This window comes from Notamacropus eugenii, chromosome 2 (genome assembly GCF_028372415.1).
Source record: "Notamacropus eugenii isolate mMacEug1 chromosome 2, mMacEug1.pri_v2, whole genome shotgun sequence".
NCBI classification, from domain to species: Eukaryota; Metazoa; Chordata; class Mammalia; order Diprotodontia; family Macropodidae; genus Notamacropus; species Notamacropus eugenii.
The window spans coordinates 383,516,485-383,522,783 of record NC_092873.1 but is presented as its reverse complement, the minus strand read 5'-3'; the positions used below and the strand labels follow the sequence as shown (position 1 = coordinate 383,522,783).

Genomic DNA, 6,299 nt, shown 5'->3' with positions numbered 1-6,299 from the left:
ACGTCATAAGGTCCTGGCTGTTAGTGGCTGTGTACTTGGGAACTAGTTTCAATAATAAGGCTATCAGAACCTAGAGAAATTGTTTAATTAGGTGCAAGAAAGCTCTTTGAGTCTTCTTCATTAGCCTAATACTAATATTAAGTCCACCTGGATAAAGGCATGTATTTATCCTTCGTTGCCAAAGAAGACTATGCCATCAGAGAAATAATGACATCAGTTGTACTTGACTTTGTTTTGAGTGAGGGAGGGCTGTGCAGGCCACCAGCCTCACTTCTTCTTCAGAGCCATCTGAATCCAGTGACCACATATTCATCAAGGTGACTGGAAATGAACCAAGATGAAGCAACTGGGGTTAAGTGACTTGCTCAAGCTTGTGAGCATCAAACTAGTGAGTGTCAAGTATCAGAGGTGAGATTTGAACTCAGGTCCTCCTGACTCCTGCACTGGTGCTGTCTCCACTGTACCACCTACCTACCTTGGACAGAGGAGTATGTACAAGAGAGCTACCTGTTCTGTTTAATAACAACAATAATGGCAAACATCTATAGAGTGCTTTCAAGTTCGGAAAATCCTTTACAAATATTATCGTCTGATCCTTACAACAATCCTGGAAGGTAGCTGAAGGTGCTTAGCAATATCAGCCTTCTAGATGGCTTGTACAAGAGGGGTTCTTAAGCTTTTTTCTATCATGTATGCATTTTCAAGTCTAGTGGAGCCTGTAGATTCCCTGTTCAGAATAATATTTAAATGCATAAATTAAGATCCACATGATTTAAATATATTTAAAAATATTTATCATTTATTTTAACATTCCTTCAATTTTTTTCACTTGTTTTCATTTGTTTTTCACTTGTTCACTTTTTTCTCACTTGTTCCTCCTGCATTCATTGAGAAGACAAGAAATATGATATCAATTACACATTTGAAAAAATGCAAAACGTATTTTTATATTAGCTATGTTGCAAAAACAAAGCAAGGAATAAAAGATTACTTTCTCCTTTCTACATTGCCTCTGGAACCACAACTGCTAGTTGTGCTAGTTCTTTAATCTGGCACTGGGACCAAGGACTGTGTATGGGCATTGACATGGAGACCTGCACTTTGTGCCAGCAAAGAGTCCTCTGTAGTCTCTTTCTAATCAGTTTTCACTATCTCTGGGTTGAGATCTCCCAAAGATGCCACTTCCATTGTTGTAGCCACCTTCAAGACCTGCTGTGGGTGCTCATAGTACATGTACTTTGTGTTGCCCTTCATCTCCTGCGTCACAGACTTATTCTTCTGACCTCCTAAGTTATCTTTGGCTAGAAAAAATCTCTCAGTCTGAACTTTTATTTGCTCTGCTACTCCAGAATTAGATTTGAGGAACTATTTTAAAGTTGTTTGGAGGGGAATATTGGGAGACTTCAGCTGAGTTTTTATCTACTCTGCCATCTTGGCTCTCCTAAAATGCATAGGGTTGCAAAGGAAACCAATTTTATTAAAATAAAGATGTACATGTTTCTCTATCCAATTTCATGAACCTTGTAATATCAAGTAAATTACCTCTGTTGAAGAAGTATTATTATTTGAGATAAGTAGAACAAGTATTATTATCTCAATATTACTGATGAAAAAATCAAAGATTAATAAGCTTAAATGATTTGCCAGAAGTCACACAGGTAGTAAGTAGTAGGGCATGGATGTGACTGTAGGTCTTTCTAAATCCAAGTCCTATGCTCTTTCCATCATATTACACTGCTTCATCTTACAGTTGAAGAAACTGTCTTAGAAAGATGAAGTAAGAACTGGGGATAAAAAGACAAAAATTGTTCCCAATCTCAAGGAGTTCATTTTCTAAAGAGAACATGTAAACAACTATGTACAAATAATATATGTGCAAGTTATATTGGAGATAATAATTAGAATAAAGGTAGAATCAGAAAAGTGAATCCGAAAAGTCTTGAAGAAAGTGAGATTTTAGCTGAGATCTGAAGGAAGCCAAGAGGCAAAGAGATAAGAAGAGAATGTCTTTCAGGCACAGGAAGACAGTCAGTGATAATGTATCAAAAAGACAGGAAACTCATGTCACTGGTAGGGTATATGGAAGGGAGTAAGGAACATATTTAAGGAAGATTAAAAAGGTAGAAAGGAACAGGTTATGAAGGTCCAAATAAAGGGTTTGATTTTTGATCCTTGAGGTGACAGGGAAGCATTGGAATTTATTAAGCAGATTAGATAGCACGGTCAGATCTGTAATTTAGGAAGATCACTGTGACAGTGGAGTGGAAAATGGACTGGAGGGAATGCTAATGAGATCAACTAGCAGCATACTACAATCATCCATTTTGAGATGATAAGAGCTTGCACAGAGTGGTGATAAAGTCAGAGGAGAGATGTGGGAATATAGTAGAGATATTGTAAGCATAGACAACAGATTGGATAAGGTGTCTGGGAGAATAGTGGTGCCCATGGCAGTAACAGACTAGAAAGAAGAAAGGGCTTGGGGAGAAAAATTATGAAGGATAAGGACTTTGGTGGATAACTTAGATATTGAAAAAAATTATTAAAGGTAACAAAAATAAGGATACTAGATGAAATCTGCATTCCCTTAAAAATCTAAATCATGTGAATTTCAGTGAATTGCTATGGGTAAAGAGGAAAGATAATTGTTTGAGTCTGAAAATAGCTTAAAAATATGGCCTTGTGACTTTTGGAGTCAGTGTATGTTCTTCCTGTCCTTCACAGATGAATCTGCCCATTGATGGTGACAGAATTTCTCTTCTCTATTTTCCCCCACTTCCAGGAAGAGAGCCTCTGGCTCTTCATTCCACTGCTCCTTATCTACCTGTTCATTGTCATTGCGAACTTCATGATTTTCATTGCTGTAAGGCTAGATGCCTGGTTCCATAACCCCATGTCCAATTTTATCAGCACCTTCTCCTTCCTGGAGATTTGCTGTACCACAGCCACCATCCTCAAAATGCTGTCAAACCTGATCAGTGACCAGAAGACTATCTCCTTCACTGGTTGCCTACTATAGATGTATTTTTTCCATTCACTTGGAAACACTGAGGGCATCCTGTTGATGACTATGGCCATTGCTAGGTACATCGCTATCTATAATCCTCTTAGATACTCAACCATAATGACCAACCAGTCTCTGTGCCCAGTTGAACACTGGTTCTTGTGCCTTTGGCTTCCTTATCTTATTCCCTGAGGTTGCATGGATCTCTAGCCTAGGTTTCCATGTCTACAATCAGATCCATCAGCTCTTTTGTGACTTTACCCCTGTACTTAATTTGGCTTGCAAAGATACCTTTGTGGTCCTGGTGCAAGATATAATCCATGCTATTTCCATCCTCTCTACTGGCCTAATCATTGCCCTCTCCCACATTCAAATTATTACTGTAATCTTAAGGATACCTTCAACAGAGAGTCGCCAAAAACTTTCTCCCTCTGTGCTGGTCATCTTTCTGTCTTGATGTTGTTTTTAGCAGTGTAGTACTTATGAATCTTCTGGGCCATCACCAGTCATCCTGATTTATATCTTGGTGCTGGACTCCAATGACTCTGGAGGAGAGAATGAAGTTGATAACTGCACAGCTCTGCCTCACTTAAATCCAATTTACTTGCAAGTCAAGGCATCACCCTCTTGATGTTATTGATCCTTTTTGAGAACAAAGAATGAAAAACAGCAACAACTCATGTATCTATGTTTTTCAGCTACTTCCCCTCCATTCCGGAACACAACTATTGCAGTGATGTTTACCTTCCTTGACCTCATTTAAAACCCTATTACCTATACTTTGAGGAATGAGAAAAACAAGGAGTACATTAAGAAATTCTTCTCTCCAAAGTGAGAACAATAGAAATTTTAGAATCTGAAATGTCTATAGTATTTTATGATTTGCAGACAGCTTAACCATCTATATATATATGTATATATATGTATATGTGTGTGTGTGTGTGTGTGTATGTGTGTGTATGTATATACTTGTTCTCTTTATCTTTATCATGGTCCCATGCAGTGGGTCATTTTAAGGGATCCTATCATAATATTTACTTTACCCTTCCTCATTGCCATAACGAAGGCAGGATTAATCACACACTTCTCCTAGAGATTGAAATGTAGAAGGCATGCATTTTAATTGTTAAATATTTTGTTACATTTTTAATTCCAATTTTACCTTCATTGCTTGATCACCATAAAAATAGTTTAATTTTGCATCAAGTTTTCAAAAATAATTCATTAAACTGTGAAGCTACTGGATAGTCTCTTTCTTTTTTCACTTTGTTGGTTACATACCAGGTGAGATTTTCCTCAGCCCTCTATGTTTTTTTCATCTTTGACAAGGCATACCATCCATAAGTGGCTTCATTATTTCCTAGAGACTCCATAGGGTATGCCAGAGTTTTTGTTTCCTACCACTGACACAGTCTGCTAGTTTTTTCTCTTACTCAACTCAATTAGTTTTGTTTTCCTTTGTATTATTTTCACAGCATGAATTACATTGTTGATCTGAGGACAGGTTTAGGGCTACTTGCCCCAGTCACCAAAGTGACTCATTGTGGCTCTGCTTTCACTTTATTGTAATTTATTCCATCTTGCCTCAGTAATCTATTCTTTTCTTCTTGCTGAGTCAAATATAAAATGATGTTGAACACAGGAGCAGAAATTCTCCAAAGTACTTGGCCATTCCGAGATTCTGTCTTTTCTTTTTTGTAGAGGCTATGAAATTGTACTGAGAAGTATTGCAAGGTTCTATTCCCAAACAAAGTTTTCCCATGCTTGCTTAGTCTTCGCCACAAGTTTCTTCTATATGTAGCATCTCAGTGTTTTCAGAAAGCCCTGAGCTTAAGATTGCCATGTTATGTAGATTCCAAATGAGTATTTGGAATCAACATAATTTACCATGTGAAGGGAATTTTTGGTTGGAGATTTAGGAATGATGGTATCGAATGATCTAGTTTTCATCGGTACTTCTGTTGACCCAATAGCCTTGCACCATTCTGTGTAAAGAACTGGTGACTTTTAAACAGGGTGTATATATATATACATATGTTGGCTTAATACCACATTAAGAAGGTCATATCTCTTTGTTCTTCCTGCTTCCCCCAGAATACAGTTTTAGACTACTAACTGAGCCTTATACTTGGCACATTACTTTGTACACCTAAACAGGGCTTCCTTAAACCAGGTTGAGATCTCTCAGAACAAATTTCTTTCATCTTGTCTTTGGAAACTTTTTTTTCCTATTCTATCCTATTCAAGTAACTTCTATCCTTTATCCTGCCTCTCCTGGCTTAATTTATTTTCCCTTTGCTCTCTTTCCTAAACAACTATATTCACAGACATACATACATATACACACCCAGACATATAAACATATACTCTTCCCTTCTTTCAGAAATACTTATATGCTCACAATTAAGGTTTCACTTGAATTCTCCATTTGAAACCTAATTATATTCTCCTTAAACATCCTCCTAAAATTAACTTCTGCTATAACTTGTTTTTTAAGCTTAATTTATTTTTTAAATTTAATTAATTTGTTTTCAGTTTTCAACAATCACTTCCATAACTCTTAAATTTTCTCCCCCTCCCTGACCCTTCCCATCCCAAGACAGCTTGAAATCTTATGTGGGTTCTACATATACATTCTTATTAAACATGTTTTCATATTACTATTGTTGCATAGAAGAATTACAGTGGATAGAAGAAAACATGAGAAAAACCAAACCAAACCAAAACATAACACAAGAGAAAATAATCTGCTTCATTCTGCGTTTCTATTCCATAGTTCTTTCTCTGGATGTGGATGTCATTTTGCCTCAAGAGACTTTGGGAATATTTCAGGGTCTTGAATTGCTGTGAAGGGCTAAGTAAATCAGAAACAGTCCCCGCACACTGTAGGTGTTACTGTGTACAATGTTCTCCTGGTTCTGCACATTTCACTCAGTATCAGTTCATATAAATCCTTCCAGACATCTTTGATTTCCTCTCATTCATCATTTCTTATAGCAAAATAGCATTCCACTACATTCATATATCACAAGTTGTTCAGCTGTTCCCTAGTTGATGGGCATTCCCTCAATTTCCAGTTCTTGGCAACCACAATAAGAATTACTATAAATATTTTTGTACATGAGGGATCTTTTCTCATTTTTATTATCTCTTTGTTCTGAGATTAGATTTATCAAGTTCAGAGAGGGGGAGGTTGAGATCCCCCACTAGTATAGCTTTGCTGTCTATTTCTCCCTTTAACTGTCTTGACTTCTCCTCTAAGAAACTGAATGCTATAGCACTTGGTGCATGTACA

General features: G+C 37.0%; 1 pseudogene; it reads left to right on the top strand.

Moving 5' to 3' along the window:
• Positions 1 to 2,740: 2,740 nt before the first annotated feature.
• Positions 2,741 to 3,481, top strand: LOC140523108 (olfactory receptor 6K3-like; annotated as a pseudogene).
• Positions 3,482 to 6,299: the final 2,818 nt, after the last annotated feature.